This window comes from Cetorhinus maximus, chromosome 21 (genome assembly GCF_964194155.1).
Source record: "Cetorhinus maximus chromosome 21, sCetMax3.hap1.1, whole genome shotgun sequence".
Taxonomy (NCBI): Eukaryota; Metazoa; Chordata; class Chondrichthyes; order Lamniformes; family Cetorhinidae; genus Cetorhinus; species Cetorhinus maximus.
The window spans coordinates 23,616,032-23,642,261 of record NC_135899.1 but is presented as its reverse complement, the minus strand read 5'-3'; the positions used below and the strand labels follow the sequence as shown (position 1 = coordinate 23,642,261).

General features: G+C 48.5%; 1 protein-coding gene across 1 annotated transcript in view; it reads right to left on the bottom strand.

Moving 5' to 3' along the window:
- The window catches only part of LOC144695762 (gamma-aminobutyric acid type B receptor subunit 1-like), a 255,785-nt gene that overhangs the window by 163,804 nt on the left and 65,751 nt on the right, over window positions 1-26,230 (bottom strand). The window lies entirely within an intron of this gene.

Sequence of the window (26,230 nt, the reverse complement as noted above, 5' to 3'; positions counted from 1 at the left end):
TAGTGCCACACATGAAATACGCACACTCGCACAGAATACACACTCACACACACAGTGCCACATCTGAAATAGATGCACACACACCTGAAATGCACACACACAATGCCACACATGAATTACACACACACACACACATTGCCACACATGAATTACACACACACACAATGCCACACATGAAATATATACACACACAAAAACAATGCCACACATGAAATACACACACACAGTGCCACACATGAAATACACACACACACAGTGCCACACATGAAATACACACACACACAGTGCCACACATGAAATACACACATACACAGTGCCACACATGATACACATACACACACACACACACACACAGTGCCACACATGGAATACATACACACACAGTGCCACACATAGAATACACACATACACATACACCGAATACACACTCACAGTGCCACACATGGAATACAGACTCAGTGCCACACATGAAATATACACATACACACACACACACCCGATACAGACACACACACACATGATACACTCACACAGGGGATACACAGAAACACACAGGGGATACTCACACACACAGGGGATACACACACACGCACACACACACACACACAGACGGGATACATACACACACATACGGAATACACACTCATGCAGGGATACACAGACAGATACACACACACATGGGATACACACCCACATGCACATGGGATGCACACACACACATACACATGGAATACACACACACGTGGGATACACACACAGACACACACAAACACTTGGGATACACACACAGACACACACACGCACAATGCCACACATGAAATACACACACACAGTGCCACACATGAATTACACACACACACAATGCCACACATGAAATACACACACACAATGCCATACATGAAATGCACACACACACAGTGCCACACATGAAATACACACACACACGGATACACACACACACATGTATACACACACACACAGGGTACACGCACACACACACACACATATACGGGATACACACATGATACACACACACACACACTTGGGGCACACACACATGAGATACACACATGGGATACACACACACACATTGGATCCACACACACAGGCACACATGGGATACACACACACATATGGGATACACACACACAAACACACACACAAACTCACAGTGCCACACATGGGATACACACACACACACAGAGCGCGCCACACATGGAATACACAAACACACAATGTCACACATGGAATACACACACACACACAATGCCACACATGGAATACACACACACACAATGTCACACATGGAATACACACACACAATGCCACACATGGAATACACACACACAATACCACACATGGAATACACACACACACACACACACGATGCCACACATAGAATACACACACACAGTGCCACACATGGAATACACACACATGATGCCACACATGGAATACACACACACAATGACACAAATGGAATACATACACACACAATGCCACACATGGAATACACACACACAATGCCACACACGGAATACACACACACACAATGCGACACATGGAATACACACACATACAATGCCACACATGGAATACACACACACAATGCCACACATGGAATCACACACACAATGCCACACATGAAATACACACACACATTGCCACACATGGAATACACACACACACACACACACAATGCCACAGATCGAAAACACACGCACAGTGCCACACATGGAATACACAGACACAGTGCCATACATGGATACACACACACACAGTGCCACACATGGAATTCACACACACAGTGACGCGCATGGAATACACACATACAGTGACGCACATGGAATACACACACACACACACAATGCCACAGATGGAAAACACACACACAATGCCACACATGGAATACAACACACAATGCCACACATGGAATACACACTCACAGTGCCACACATGAAATACACACACACTCACACAGATGCACACACACACATACATGGGGTACACACACACACACCCGAGATACACACACACACACACACACACACACACACACACACACACACACACACACACACACACACACACACACATGCACGGGATACACACACAGTGCCACATCTGAAATAAACGCACACACACCTGAAACACCTGAAATACACACACACCTGAAATACACACACACAATGCCACACATGAATTACAAACACGTGCACACAATGCCACACATGAATTACACACAGTGCCATACATGAAATATGCACACATAGAGCCACACATGAAATACGCACACACACAGAATACACACTCACACACACACACACACACACACACACACACAGTGCCACATCTGAAATAGACGCACACACACCTGAAATGCACACACACAATGCCACACATGGATTACACACACACGCACACAATTCCACACATGAATTACACACAGTGCCACACATGAAATATGCACATAGTGCCACACTCGAAATACGCACACATAGTGCCACACATGAAATACGCACACACACACAGAATACACACTCACACACGCACACACACACACACGGTGCCACATCTGAAATAAATGCACACACACCTGAAATACACACACACAGTGCCACATATGAAATATACACACACACACAGTGCCGCACATGAAATACACACACACACAGTGCCACACATGAAATACACACAACACAGTGCCACACATGATACACACACACACACACACACACACAGTTCCACACATGGAATACATACACACACAGTGCCACACATGGAATACACAGAAACACACACACACACACCGAATACACACTCACAGTGCCACACATGGAATACACACTCAGTGCCACACATGAAATACACACACCCGATATAGACACACACACGCACACACAAAGGATACACACACACAGGGGATACACACACACACAGGGGATACACACACACACACGGGATACACACACACATATACGGAATACACACTCATGCAGGGATACACACAAACATGGGACACACATACACACACACATGGGATACACACACACATGGGATGCACACACACACACGCATGGAATACACACTTCACGGGATACACACACAAACACATGGGATACACACACTGACACACATACACACAGGATACACACACGCACAATGCCACACATGAAATACACACACACAGTGCCACACATAAATTACACACACACACAGTGCCACACATGAAATACACACACACAAACAGTGCCACACATGAAATATACACACACACACAGTGCCACACATGAAATACACACACCGTGCCACACATGGAATACATACACACACAGTGTCACACACGAAATACACACACACACTGAATACACACTCACAGTGCCACACCTGATTTACACACACACCTATACAAACACACGGGATACACACACACATACACGGGATACACACATGATACACACACACACACACTTGGGGCACACACACACGGGATACACGCACACACGGCATACACGCACACATGGGATGCAAACACACACGGGATACATGCAAACACGGGATACACGCACACGGGATACACGCACATGGGATACACACACATGGGATACATGCACACAGGATACACGCACACGGGATACCCCCACACGGGATACACACACAAACACACACAAACACATGGGATACACACACACACACACACAGGATACACACACATGGGATACACACACACAGGATACACACACACACACACACACACACACACACACACATGGGATACACACACACAGCCTACACACACACACACACACACACGGGATACACACACACATGTGATACACGCACACACGGGATACACGCACACATTGGATGCAAACACACATGGGATACACGCACACGGGATACACGCACACGGGATACACGCACACGGGATACACGCACATGGGATACACGCACATGGGATACACGCACAGGGTACACAGGATACACATACGGGATACACACACAGGATACATACACGGGATACACACACACGGGATACACACACACACGGGATACACAAACACACACACACACAGGATACATAAACACACACACACACGGGATACACTAAAACACACACACGGGATACACAAACAGACACACACACGGGATACACAAACAGACGCACACATGGGATAGACCATCACACACACACGGGATGCACACACACAGACGGGATACACACACACACACACACACACACGGGATACATACACACGGGATACACACACTCATGGGATACACACACACGGATACACACACAGAGTACACAGATGGGATACACACACACACATAGGATATACACACAGGATAGACACACAAACACTTGATACACACACGGTATAAACACACACACAGGATACACACATAGTATACACACACAGAGGATACACACACGGCGTACACTCACGGGATACACACACACAGGATACACACATACATACGGGATACACAAACACGGGATACAAACACATGGGATACATACACACACAGGATACACTCTTGGGATACACACACACACACACACACACGGGATACACACACAAGGGATACACACACACGGGATACACACACGGGATACACACACACAGGATATACACACGGGGTACACACACACGGGGTACACACACAGGATACACACACGGGATACACACACAGGATACACACACAGGATACACACACAGGATACACACACAGGATACACACACACACACGGGATACACACACATGTGATACACACACACGGGATACATACACACACAGGATACACACTTGGGATACACACACACACACACGGGATACACACACACACACGGGATACACACACACATGGGATACACACACACAGGATACACACACACACACACACATGGGATACACACACACACACACGGCCTACACACACACACACACGGGATACACAAACACACACACACACACAGGATACACCATCACACACACACGGGATACACGCACACATAGGATACATGCACACATGGGATGCAAACACACACGGGATACACACACATGCGGGATACACACACAGAGGATACACACACACAGGATACACACACACAGGATACACACACACAGGAAACACACATGCAGGATGCACACACAAAGGATACACACACACACGAGATACACACACAGGATACACACACGGGATAGACACACACGGGATACACACACAGGATAGACACACACACAGGATACACACACGGGATACACACACACACATGAAATACACACACGGGATAAACACACATGCATGCGGGATGCACACACACGCACGCGGGATACACACACACGCACGGGATATACACACACACGCACGGGACATACACACACATGCACGGGATATACACACACACGCATGGGATATACACACACACGCACGGGATAAACACACGGGATACACACACACACAGGATACATACATGGCATACACACACACAGGATACACACACACAGAGGATACACACACGGGATACACACACACAGGATACACACTTGGGGGACACACACACACGGGATACACACACGGGATACATACACACACACAGGATACATACTTGGGAAACACACACACACACACACACGGGATACACACACAAGGGATACACACACACGGGATACACACACACACACACAGGATACACACACGGGATATACACACACAGGATACACACACACACACATGGGATACACACACACACGGCCTACACACACACACGGGATACACACACACATGTGGTACACGCACACACGGGATACACGCACACATTGGATGCAAACACACACGGGATACACGCACACGGGATACACGCACATGGGATACACGCACATGGGATACATGCACACGGGATACACGCACACACAGGATACACATACGGGATACACACACAGGATACATACACAGGATACACACACACGGGATACACACACACGGGATACACAAACACACACACACGGGATACACTAAAACACACACACGGGATACACAACCAGACACACAAATGGGATAGACCATCACACACACACGGGATGCACACACACAGATGGGATACACACACACACACACACGGGATACATACACACGGGATACACACACACGGGATACACACACACATAGGATACACACACGGGATACACACACACAGGATACACACTTGGGACACACACACACACGGGATACATACACACACACAGGATACATACTTGGGATACACAGACACACACACGGGATACACAAACAGACGCACACACGGGATAGACCATCAGACACACACGGGATGCACACAGATGGGATACACACACACACACACACACACACACGGGATACATACACACGGGATACACACACTCATGGGATACACACACACGGGATACACACACAGGGTACACAGATGGCATACACACACACACACACACATAGGATACACACACGGCATACACACACACACAAGGGATACACATATGGTATAAACACACACACAGGATACACACATATCATACACACACAGGATACACACTTGGGATACACACACATACGGGATACACACGGGATACACACATACACGGGATACAAACACACACACAGGAAACACACTTGGGATACACACACACACACACAATGCCACAGATCGAAAACACACACACAGTGCCACACATGGAATACACAGACACAGTGCCATACATGGATACACACACACACACACAGTGCCACACATGGAATTCACACACATAGTGCCACACATGAAATACACACACACAGTGCCACACATGGAATACATACATACACAGTGCCACGCATAGAATACATACACACACAGTGCCACACATGGAATATACACAAACACACCGAATACACACTCACAGTGCCACACATGGAATACACACTCAGTGCCACACATGAAATACACACACACACACACATACACACACACCCAATACAGACACACACGCACACACAAAGGATACACACACAGGGGATACAAACACACACACACACAGGGGATACACACACACACACACGGGATACAGACACACACATACGGATTACACACTCATGCAGGGATACACACACAGATACACACAAACATGGGATACACACACATGCACATGGGATATACACACACATGCAGGGATACACACACAGATATGCACACACATGGGATTCACACAGGCATGCACATGGGATACACACACAAACACATGGGATACACACACACACAAACACACGGGATGCACACACACACACACGGAATACACACACACGGGATACACACACAGACACATACACACGTACAATGCCCCACATGAAATACACACACACAGTGCCACCCATGAATTACACACACACAGTGCCACACATCAAATACACACACACAAACAGTGCCACACATAAAATACACACACACACAGTGCCACACATGAAATACACACACAGTGCCACACATCAAATACACACACATAAACAGTGCCACACATGAAATACACACACACACAGTGCCACACATGAAATACACATACAGTGCCACACATGGAATACATACATACACACAGTGTCACATACGAAATACACACACACACACACACACACACACACCGAATACACACTCACAGTGCCACACATGATTTACACACACACGTATACACACACACGGGATACACAAACACATGGGATACGCACTCACACAGGATAAACACAGAAACACATACACACATACACATGGGATACACACACAGGATGCACACACACACATGCACACACGGCCTACACACACACACACACACACACACACACACACACACACACACACGGGATACACAAACACACACACACGGGATACACCATCACACACACACGGTATACACACACATATGTGATACATGCAAACACGGGATACACGCACACAGGATACACGCACACGGGATACACGCACATGGGATACATGCACATGGGATACATGCACATGGGATAGACGCACACAGGATACACGCACACTGGATACACGCACACGGGATTCACACAAGGGATACACACACACAGGATACACACGGGATACACACACACACAGGATACACACATGGGATACACACACACACAGGATACACACGGGATACACACACACAGGATACACACACAGAATATACACACACACAGGATACAGACACAAACAGATGATACACACACGGCATAAACACACACACGGGATACACACACACACATAGGATATACACATGGGATACATGCAAACACGGGATAAACGCACACGGGATACACGCACATGGGATACAAGCACACGGGATACACGCACACGGGATACACGCACATGGGATACACGCACACGGGATACACACACACACACAGGATACACACACGGGATACACACACACACAGGATACACACACGGCATACACACACACGGGATACACACACACAGAGGATACACACACGGGATACACACACACAGGATACACACTTGGGGGACACACACACACGGGATACACACACACGGGATACATACACACACACAGGATACATACTTGAGAAACACACACACACACACACACGGGATACACACACAAGGGATACACACACATGGGATACACACACACACACACACAGGATACACACACGGGATATACACACAGGATACACACACACACATGGGATACACACACACGGCCTACACACACGCACACACGGGATACACGCACACATTGGATGCAAACACACACGGGATACACGCACACGGGATACACGCACATGGGAAACACGCACACGGGATACACGCACACACAGGATACACATACGGGATACACACACAGGATACATACACAGGATACACACACACGGGATACACACACATGGGATACACAAACACACACACACGGGATACACTAAAATACACACATGGGATACACAACCAGACACACACATGGGATAGACCATCACACACACACAGGATGCACACACACAGACGGGATACACACACACACACACACACACACGGGATACATACACACGGGATACACACACACGAGATACACACACACACGGGATACACACACACACACACACAGGATACACACACACACACACATGCACACACAGCCTACACACACACACACACGGGATACACAAACACACACACACACAGGATACACCATCACACACACACACGGGATACACGCACACATAGGATACATGCACACATGGGATGCAAACACACACGGGATACATGCAAACACAGGATACACGCACACAGGATACACGCACACGGGATACACGCACATGGGATACACGCACACAGGATACACACATGGGATACACACACACGGGATACACACACACAGGATACACACATGGGATACACACACAGGATACACACACAAACACACAGGATACACACACTTGATACACACACTCAGGATACACACACAGAATACACACACACACAGGATACACACACGGCATACACACACACACACACACGGGATACACACACACAGGATACACACACATACATGCGATACACACACGGGATACACATACACAGAATACACACACGGGATACACACACACAGGATACACACACACGGGATACACACACACATACGGGATACACACACACGGGATACACACACACGGGATACAAACACACACACAGGATACACACTTGGGATACACACACACACATACAATGCCACAGATCGAAAACACACACGCAGTGCTACACATGGAATACACAGACACAGTGCCATACATGGATATACACACACACAGTGCCACACATGGAATTCACACACATAGTGCCGCACATGAGATACACACACACAGTGCCACACATGAAATACACACATACACAGTGCCACACATGATAGACACACACACACACACACACACACACACACACACACAGTGCCACACATAGAATACATACACACACAGTGCCACACATGGAATACACACAAACATACACACACACACACACACCGAATACACACTCACAGTGCCACACATGGAATACACACACACACACACACATATACACACACCCGATACAGACACACACACGCACAGGGGATACACACACACACACACACACAAGGGATACACACACACACACACACACGGGATACACACACACATACGGAATACACACTCATGCAGGGATACACACACAGATATGCACACACATGGGATAAACACAGACATACACACGGGATGAACACACACACACACGGAATACACACACACGGGATACAGACACAAACACACACAAACACATGGGATACACACACTGACACACACACACGGGATACACACACATGCACAATGCCCCACATGAAATACACACGCACAGTGCCACACATGAATTACACACACACAGTGCCACACATCAAATACACACACACAAACAGTGCCACACATGAAATACACACACAATGCCACACATGGAATAAATACATACACACAGTGTCACATACGAAATACACACACACACACCGCCACACATGATTTACACACACACGTATACACACACACGGGATACGCAAACACACGGGATACGCACACACACAGGATACACACACACATACACATGGGATATACACACAGGATGCACACTCACACACACATGCACACACAGCCTACACACACACACACACACTCACGGGATACACACACACTCACGGGATACACACACTCACGGGATACACACACACTCACGGGATACACACACTCAGGGAATACACACACACACGGGATACACACACACATGGGATACACACACACACACGGGATACACACACACACACACGGGATACACTCACACACACACGGGATACGCACACGGGATACACACACACATGGGATACACGCGGGATATACACACACGGGATACACACACACGGGATACACACACACACACACAGGATACACACACACAGGATACACACACACACACACGATACACACACGCGATACACGCACACGCACGGGATGCACGCACACACAGGATACACGCACACACGGGATACACACACACACACGGGATACACACACGGGATACACACACACGTGGGATACACACACAGGATACACACACAGGATGCACACACACAGGATGCACACACACAAGATGCACACACACAGGATACACGCACACAGGATACACACAGGATACACACACACAGGATACACACATGGCATACACACACACACGGGATACACACATGGGATAGACATACATGGGATACATACACACACACACAGGATACACAGACAGGATACACACACATGAGATACAAACACATGGGATACACACACACACGGGATACACACACGGGATACACACACACACGGTTACACAAACGCAGCATACACACACAGGATACACAAACACAGGATGCACACACACAGGATTCACACACGCAGGATGCACATGCACAGGATGCACACACACAGGAAGCACACATACAGGATACACACACACAAGAGATACACACACGGGATACACACACAGGGTACACACATGGGATAGACACACACGGGATACACACATGGGATATACACACACACGGGATACACACACACGCGGGATAACACACAGAGGATACACACACACACATGGGGTACACACGCGGGATACACACACAGAGGATACACACACACTGGATACACACACACAGGATACACACACGCAGGATACACACAAAGGATACACACACACACACGAGATACACATACGAGATACACACACGGGATACACACACGGGATAGACACACGGGATACACACACAGGATAGACACACACACAGGATACACACACACATACGGGATACACACACGGGATACACACACACACGGGATCCACACACACACGGGCTACACACATACACGGGATACACACACGGGATACACAAACGGGATACACACACACAGGATACACACACGGGGTACACACACACAGGATACACACACGGGATATACACACACACACGGGATACACACACACGGGATACACACACAAGGGATACACACACACACGAGATACACACACACACAGGATACACACACACGGGATACACACACACACACACACACACAGGATACACACACGCACACACGGCCTACACACACACACACACACACACACACACACACGGGATACACAAACACACACACACACAGGATACACCATCACACACACGGGATACACGCACACATAGGATACATGCACACATGGGATGCAAACACACACGGGATACATACAAACACAGGATACACGCACACGGGATACACGCACACGGGATACACGCGCACGGGATACACGCACACGGGATACACACACGGGATACACACACGGGATACACACACACGCGGTATACACACATACGGGATACACACACGGGATACACACACACGCGGGATACACACACACGGGATACACACACACGGGCTACACACACACACGGGATACACACACGGGATACACAAACGGGATACACACACACAGGATACACACACGGGGTACACACACACAGGATACACACACTGGATCTACACACACACACGGGATACACACACACAGGATACACACACGGGATACACACACACGACATACACACACACACGGGATACACACATGGGATAGACACACACGGGATACACACACACGAGATACACACACACACACACAGGATACACACACACGGGATACACACACACAGGATACACACACACACACATGGGATACACACACACAGCCTACACACACACACACACGGGATACACACACACATGTGATACACGCACACACGGGATACACGCACACATTGGATGCAAACACACACGGGATACATACACACACAGGATACATACTTGGGATACACACACACACACGGGATACACACACAAGGGATACACACACACGGGACACACACACGGGATACGCACACACACGGGATACACACACACACACAGGATACACACACACACACACACATGCACACACGGCCTACACACACACACGGGATACACAAACACACACACACACAGGATACACCATCACACACACACGGGATACACGCACACATAGGATGCATGCACACATGCGATGCAAACACACACGGGATACATGCAAACACAGGATACATGCACACGGGATACACGCACACGGGATACACACATGGGATACACACACACGGGATACACACACACACGGGATACACACACACACAGGATACACACACGGGATACACACACACACAGGATACACACACGGGATACACACACACACAGGACACACACACGGGATACACACACAGGATACACACACAAACACACAGGATACACACACGGGATACACACACAGTATACACACACAGAATACACACACACAGGATACACACACGGTATACACACACACAGAGGATACACACACGGCATTCACACACACACAGGATACACACACGGCATACACACACACACACGTGATACACACACGGGATAAACACACATGCATGCGAGATGCTCACAGACGCACGCGGGATACACACACACGCACGGGATATACACACACACGCACGGGACATACACACACATGCACGAGATATACACACACACGCATGGGATATACACACACATGCATGTGATAAACACACACACACACAGGATACACACATGGGATACACACACACACGGGATACACACACACACGGTTACATAAACGCAGCATACACACACAGCATATACACACACAGGATGCACACACACAGGATTCACACACGCAGGATGCACACACAGAGGATGCACACACACAGGAAGCACACACAGAGGAAGCACACACAGGATACACACGCACATGAGACACACACACGGGATACACACACGGGATACACACACATGGGATACACACACAGGTTAGACACATACACACGGGGTACACACACACAGGATACACACATGGGATACACACATGGGATACACACACACGTGGGATACACACTCACAGGATATACACACACAGGATACACACACACAGGATACACACACGCAGGATGCACACACGCAGGATGCACACACAAAGGATACACACACACGAGATACACAAACGGGATACACACATGGGATACACACACGGGATAGACACACATGGGATACACACACAGGATAGACACACACACACAGGATACTCACACACACAGGATACACACACGGGACACACACACAGGATACACACACGGGATACAGACACACACGAGATACACACACACACGGGATAAACACACATGCATGTGGGATGCACACACACGCACGCGGGATACACACACACGCACGGGATATACACACACACGCACGGGACACACACACACATGCACGGGATATACACACACACGCATGGGATATACACACACACGCACGGGATAAACATACACACATGGGATACACACACACACAGGATACACACACGGGATACACACACACACACACACGGGATACATGCACACACACAGGATACACACTTGGGATACACACACACACACACACACACACACACACACGGGATACACACACAAGGGATACACACACGGCATACACACACATGGAATACACAAACACACACACGGGATACATAAACAGACACACACACGGGATACACAAACAGACACACACACACGGGATACACAAACAGACACACACACGGGATGCACCATCACAAACACACGGGATGCACACACACACACGGGATACACACACACACACGGGATACACACACACGGGATACACACACATGGGATACACACACAGGATACACATCCAGGATACACACACGGGATACACACACACACACATAGGATACACACACGGGATACACACACACACAGGATACACACACGGGATACACACACACACACACAGGATACACGAACGGGATACACACAAACACACAGGATACACATACGGCATACACACACACACGGCGTACACACGCACGGGATACACACACGCATGGGATAGACACACGCACGGGATACACACGCACACGGGATACACACACGGGATACACACACGGTATACCCACATATGCACAGGATACACACACGGCATACACACACACACACAGGATATACATACGGCATACACACACACAGGATACACACTTGTGATACACACACACACACATGGGATGCACACACACGGGATACACACACATGGGATACACACACACAGGATACACACACGCACAGGATACACACGCACATGGGATACACACACGGGATACACACACGGTATACACACACATGCACAGGATACACACACGGCATACACACACAGACACAAGATATACATACGGCATACACACACAGGATACACACTTGTGATACACACACACACATGGGATACACACACACGGGATACACACACACAAACAGGATACACACACAGGATAGACATACACACAGGATACACACACGGGATAGACACACACGGGATACACACAGGATAGACACACGGTATACACACACAGGATACACACACGGGATACACACACATGCACGCACGGGATATACACACACATGCATGGGATACACACACACGCACGGGATACACACACACGCACGGGATACACACACACACGGGATACACACACGCACGGGATACACACACACGCACGGGATACACACACACTCACGCGATGCTCACACACTCACGGGATACACACACAGTCACGGGATACACACACACTCACGGGATACACTCACACTCACGGGATACACACACACTCACGGGATACACACACGGGATACACACACACACGGGATACACAAACACGGGATACACACACACGGGAAACACACACGGGATACACACACACACGGAATACACACACACGGGATACACACACATGGGATACACACACGGGATACACACACACAAGATACACACACGGGGTACACAAACACACACGGGATACAGAAACACACACACACATGGGATACACCATCACACACGGGATGCACACACACACACACATATGGGATACACACATACACAGGATACACACGGGTTACACACATGGGATACACACACGGGATACACACACTGGATACACACACACAAGATACACACACGGGGTACACACACGGGGTACACACACGGGGTACACACACGGGATACACAGACACGGGATACACACACACACATGGGGTACACACACAGGATACACACACGGGATACACACACACAGAGGATACAATCACAGGAAACACACACACACAGGATACACACACAAAGGATACACACACGGGATACCCACACGGGATACACACACACGCATGGGATATACACACACACGCACGGGACACACACACACATGCACGGGATATACACACACACGCATGGGATAAACACACACACATGGGATACACACACACACAGGATACACACACGGGATACACACACACACATACAGGATACACACTTGGGATACACACACACACGGGATACATGCACACACACAGGATACACACTTGGGATACACACACACACACACACGGGATACACACACAAGGGATACACACACACGGCATACACACACACGGGTTACACACATGGGATACACAAACACACACACAGGATACATAAACAGACACACACACGGGATACACAAACAGACACACACACACGGGATACACAAACAGACACACACACGGGATGCACCATCACAAACACACGGGATGCACACACACACACGGGATAGACACACACACACGGGATACACACACGGGATACACACACACACGGGATACACAAACACAGAATACAAACACACGGGAAACACACACGGGATACACACACACACGGAATACACACACGCACGGGATACACACACACACGGAATACACACACGCACGGGATACACACACATGGGATACACACACGGGATACACACACACTGGATACAGACACACAAGATACACACACGGGGTACACAAACACACACGGGATACAGAAACACACACACGGGATACACAAACACACGGGATACACAAACAGACATACACACGGGATGAACACACACACACACGGAATACACACACGGGATACAGACACAAACACACACAAACACATGGGATACACACACTGACACACACACACGGGATACACACACAGACACACACACATGCACAATGCCCCACATGAAATACACACGCACAGTGCCACACATGAATTACACACACACAGTGCCACACATCAAATACACACACATAAACAGTGCCACACATGAAATACACACACACACAGTGCCACACATGAAATACACACACAGTGCCACACATGGAATAAATACATACACACAGTGTCACATACGAAATACACACACACACACACACACACACACACACTGAATACACACTCACAGTGCCACACATGATTTACACACACACGTATACACACACACGGGATACGCAAACACACGGGATACGCACACACACAGGATACACACACACATACACATGGGATACACACACAGGATGCACACTCACACACACATGCACACACGGCCTACACACACACACACACACACACTCACGGGATACACACAAACTCATGGGATACACACACTCACGGGATACACACACACACAGGATACACACACACACGGGATACACACACACACACACGGGATACACTCACACATACACGGGATACGCACACGGGATACACACACACACGGGATACACACGGGATATACACACACGGGATACACACACACGGGATACACACACACACACACAGGATACACACACACAGGATACACACACACAGGATACACACACACACACGGGATACACACACGCGATACACGCACACGCACGGGATGCACGCACACACAGGATACACGCACACACGGGATACACACACACATGGGATACACACACAGGATACACACACACAGAATACACACACACACAGGATACACACACAGGATGCACACACACAGGATGCACACACACAAGATGCACACACAGGATACACGCACACAGGATACACACAGGATACACACACGGGATACACACATGGCATACACACACACACGGGATACACACATGGGATAGACACACACGGGATACACACACACACATACACACACAGGATACACAGACAGGATACACACACATGAGATACAAACACATGGGATACACACACACACGGGATACACACTTGGGATACACACACACACACACGGGATACACACACAAGGGATACAAACACATGGGATACACACACACACACACGAGATACACACACACACGGGATACACACACACACACACACAGGATACACACACACACATGCACACACGGCCTACACACACACACACACACACGGGATACACAAACACACACACACACAGGATACACCATCACACACACACACGGGATACACGCACACATAGGATACATGCACACATGGGATGCAAACACACACGGGATACATGCAAACACGGGATACACGCTCACGGGATACACGCACACGGGATACATGCACACAGGATACACGCACACGGGATACACGCACATGGGATACATGCACACGGGATACACGCACATGGGATACACGCACACAGGATACACACATGGGATACACACACACGGGATACACACATACACAGGATACACACATGGGATACACACACACAGGATACACACACGGGATACACACACACAGGATACACACACAGGATACACACACGGGATACACACACAGGATACACACACAAACACACAGGATACACACACGGGATACACACACACAGGATACACACACAGAATACACACACACAGGATACACACACGGTATACACACACACACAGAGGAGACACACACAGCATTCACACACACACAGGATACACACACGGCATACACACACACACATACGGGATACACACACGGGATACACATACACAGGATACACACACGGGATACACACACACGGGATACACACTTGGGATACACACACACATACGGGATACACACACACGGGATACACACACACGGGATACAAACACACACACAGGATACACACTTGGGATACACACACACACAATGCCACAGTTCGAAAACACACACGCAGTGCCACACATGGAATACACAGACACAGTGCCATACATGGATACACACACACACACTGCCACACATGGAATACACACATACACAGTGCCACACATGATACACACACACACATACACACACACACACACACAGCGCCACACATGGAATATACACACACACAGTGCCAGACATAGAATACATACACACACAGTGCCACACATAGAATACATACACACACAGTGCCACACATGGAATACACACAAACATACATACACACACACACACACACACACACACCGAATACACACTCACAGTGCCACACATGGAATACACACACACACACACATATACACACACCCGATACAGACACACACACGCACAGGGGATACACACACACACACACACACACACACAAGGGATACACACACACACACACACACACACACGGGATACACACACACATACGGAATACACACTCATGCAGGGATACACACACAGATATGCACACACATGGGATACACACAGACATACACACGGGATGAACACACACACACACGGAATACACACACACGGGATACACACACAAACACATGGGATACACACACTGACACACACACACATGGGATACACACACAGACACACACACATGCACAATGCCCCACATGAAATACACACGCACAGTGCCACACATGAATTACACACACACAGTGCCACACATCAAATACACACACACAAACAGTGCCACACATGAAATACACACACAATGCCACACATGGAATAAATACATACACACAGTGTCACATACGAAATACACACACACACACCGCCACACATGATTTACACACACACGTATACACACACGGTATACACACACACAGAGGATACACACACGGCATTCACACACACACAGGATACACACACGGCATACACACACACACACGTGATACACACACGGGATAAACACACATGCATGCGAGATGCTCACAGACGCACGCGGGATACACACACACGCACGGGATATACACACACACGCACGGGACATACACACACATGCACGAGATATACACACACACGCATGGGATATACACACACATGCATGTGATAAACACACACACACACAGGATACACACATGGGATACACACACACACGGGATACACACACACACGGTTACATAAACGCAGCATACACACACAGCATATACACACACAGGATGCACACACACAGGATTCACACACGCAGGATGCACACACAGAGGATGCACACACACAGGAAGCACACAGGGAATACACACACGCACGGGATACACACACACACGGAATACACACACGCACGGGATACACACACATGGGATACACACACGGGATACACACACACTGGATACAGACACACAAGATACACACACGGGGTACACAAACACACACGGGATACAGAAACACACACACGGGATACACAAACACACGGGATACACAAACAGACACACACACACGGGATACACCATCACACACGGGATGCACACACACACACATATGGGATACACACATACACAGGATACACACGGGATACGCACATGGGATACACACGGGATACACACACACTGGATACACACACACACAAGATACACACATGGGGTACACACACGGGGTACACACACAGGATACACACACGGGATACACAGACACGGGATACACACACACACGGGGTACACACACAGGATACACACACACACACAGGATACACACACAGGAAACACACACACAGGATATACACACACACACACACAAAGGATACACACACGGGATACCCACACGGGATACACACACGGGATACACACACGGTATACACACACATGCACAGGATACACACACGGCATACACACACACACAGGATATACATACGGCATAAACACACACACACAGGATACACACTTGTGATACACACACACACATGGGATACACACACACGGGATACACACACGGGATACACACACACGGGATAATCACACATGGGATACACACACACACACGCGCGATACACAAACACACACACACAGGATACAGAAACACACACACGGGATACACAAACACACACGGGATACACAAACAGACACACACACGGGATACACCATCACACACGGGATGCACACACACACACACATATGGGATACACACATACACAGGATACACACGGGATACGCACATGGGATACACACACGGGATACACACACACTGGATACACACACACACAAGATACACACATGGGGTACACACACGGGGTACACACACAGGATACACACACGGGATACACAGACACAGGATACACACACACACGGGGTACACACACAGGATACACACACACACAGGATACACACACAGGAAACACACACACACAGGATATACACACACACGCACACAAAGGATACACACACGGGATACCCACACGGGATACACACACGGGATACACACACGGTATACACACACATGCACAGGATACACACACGGCATACACACACACACAGGATATACATACGGCATAAACACACACACACAGGATACACACTTGTGATACACACACACACATGGGATACACACACACAGGATACACACACACACGGGATACACACACGGGATACACACACACGGGATAATCACACATGGGATACACACACACACACGCGCGATACACAAACACACACACAGATACAGAAACACACACACGGGATACACAAACACACACGGGATACACAAACAGACACACACACGGGATACACCATCACACACGGGATGCACACACACACACACACATATGGGATACACACATACACAGGATACACACGGGATACGCACATGGGATACACATACGGGATACACACACACTGGATACACACACACACACAAGATACACACATGGGGTACACACACGGGGTACACACACAGGATACACACATGGGATACACAGACACGGGATACACACACACACGGGGTACACACACAGGATACACACACACACACACAGGATACACACACAGGAAACACACACACACAGGATATACACACACACGCACACAAAGGATACACACACGGGATACCCACACGGGATACACACACGGGATACACACACGGTATACACACACATGCACAGGATACACACACGGCATACACACACACACACAGGATATACATACGGCATAAACACACACACACAGGAGACACACTTGTGATACACACACACACATGGGATACACACACACGGGATACACACACACACACACGGGATACACACACACGGGATACACACACACGGGATAATCACACATGGGATACACACACACACACACGCGTGATACACAAACACACACACACGGGATACAGAAACACACACACGGGATACACAAACACACACGGGATACACAAACAGACACACACACACGGGATACACCATCACACACGGGATGCACACACACACACACACACATATGAGATACAGACATACACAGAATATACACAGGATACACACATGGTATACACACACGGGATACACACACACACGGCATACATACACACACGGGATACACACACACACAGGATACACACACGGCATACCCACACACAGCATACACACACACAGTATGCTCACACGGGATACACACACGCACGGGATACACACACGCACGGAATACACACACACGGGATACACACACGTACAGGATACACACACGTACGAGATACACACATACACAGTATATACACACAGAAACAGGATACACACACAGGATAGACATACACACAGGATAGACACACGGTATACACACACAGGATACACACACGGGATACACACACACACGCACGGGATATACACACACGTGCACGGGATACACACACCCGCATGGGATATACACACACGCACAGGATACACACACACGCACAGGATACACACACGCACGGGATACACACACACGCACGGGATACATGCACGGGCTACACACACACGCATGGGATACACACACACTCACGCGATGCTCACACACTCACGGGATACACACACAGTCACGGGATACACACACACTCACGGGATACATACACACGGGATACACACACATGGGATACACACACGGGATACACACACAAGCGATACACACACACAAGATACACGCACGGGGTACACACACACGGGGTACACACACAGGATACACACACGGGATACACACACACGGGATACACACACACACACGGGGTACACACACAGGATACACACATGGGATACACACACGGGATACACACATGGTATACACACACACATGCACACAGGATACACACACGGCATACACACACACACAGGATATACATGCGGCATACACACACACACAGGATACACACACACGGGATACACACACACACACGGGATACACACACAGGATACACACACGGGATACACACACACGGGATAATCACACATGGGATACACACACACACACAGGGGATACACAAACACACACACACGGGATACAGAAACACACACACGGGATACACAAACACACACAAACACAAACGGGATACACAAACAGACACACACACGGGATACACCATCACATGCACGGGATGCACACACACCCACACATACGGGATACACACATACACAGGATACACATGGGTTACACACACGGTATACACACACGGGATACACACACACATGGGATACACACACACAAATGGATACACACACACATGGGATACACACACAGCATACACACACACACAGGATACACACACACGGGATACACACACACACAGGATACACACACGGCATACACACACACACAGGATACACACACACAGGATACACACATGGGATACACACACACACAGGATACACACACGGCATACACACACACACAGGATACACACGGGATACACACACGGGATACACACACACAGTATGCTCACACGGGATACACACACGCACAGGATACACACACGCACGGGATACACACACGCACGGGATACACACACGCATGGGATACACACACACACGGGATACACACACACACAGGATACACACACACACAGGATACACACATACACAGTATATACACACACAAACAGGATACACACACAGGATAGACATACACACAGGATACACACATGGGATAGACACACACGGGTTACACACACTGGATAGACACACGGTATACACACACACACAGAATACACACACGGGATACACACACACGCACGGGATATACACACACATGCATGGGATACACACACGCGCACGGGATACACACATGCACGGGATACACACACACGCACGGGATACACACACACGCACGGGATACACACACATGCACGGGATACACACACACTCACGCGATGCTCACACACTCACGGGGTACACACACACTCACGGTATACACACACACTCGGGATACACACACGGGATACACACACACGGGATACACAAACACGGGATACACACACACGGGAAACACACACGGGATACACACACACACGGGATACACACACACACACGGGATACACACACATGGGATACACACATGGGATACACACACACCGGATACACACACACAGGATACACACACGGGGTACACACACACGGGGTACATGCACAGGATACACACACGGGATACACAGACACGGGATACACACACACACGGGGTACACACACACAGGATACACACACAGGATACACACACACACACACGGGATACACACACGGTATACACATACATGCACAGGATACACACACGGCATACACACACACATGGGATACACACACACACAGGATACACATACGGCACACACAAACACACTCAGGATACACACACGGGATACACACACATGGGATACATACACCGCATACACACACACATGGGATACATACACACACACACACACAGGATACACTCACGGGATACACACACACGCAGGATACACACACAGGAAACACACACGGATACACACGGTATACACATACACACACAGGATACACACATGGAATACACACACACACAGAATACACACACACACAGATGATACACACACGGCATACACACACAGGATACACACACGGGATATACACGCACACACAGGATACACACACGGGGTACGCACACAAGATACACACACGGGATAAACACACACGCACACAGGATACACACACACGCATGCAGGATACACACACACGCACGGGATATACACACACACGCACGGGATATACACACACGCACAAGATATACACACACACGCATGGGATACACACACATGCATGGGATACACACACACGCACGGTATACACACACATGCACGGGATACACACACACATGGGATACACACACCGCATACACACACACATGGGATACACACACACACGCACAGGATACACACATGGCATACACACACACACAGGATATACACACGGCATACACAAACACACAGGATACACACACACGGGATACACACACACGGGATACACACACACGGGATACACACACACGGGATAATCACACATGGGATACACACACACACACACGGGATACACAAACACACACACACGGGATACAGAAACACACACACGGGATACACAAACACACACAAACACACACGGGATACACAAACAGACACACACACAAGGGATACACCATCACACGCACGGGATGCACACAGACACACACACACATACGGGATACACACATACACAGGATACACACGGGATACACACACGGTATACACACACGGGATACACACACACATGGGATACACACACACAAATGGATACACACACATGGGATACACACACGGCATACACACACACACAGGATACACACACAGGATACACACACGGGATACACACACACAGGATACACACACGACATACACACACATACAGCATACACACACGGGATACACACACACAGTATGCTCACACGGGATACACACTCGCACGGGATACACACACGCACGGGATACACACACACACGGGATACACACACGTACGGGATACACACACACACAGGATACACACATACACAGTATATACAC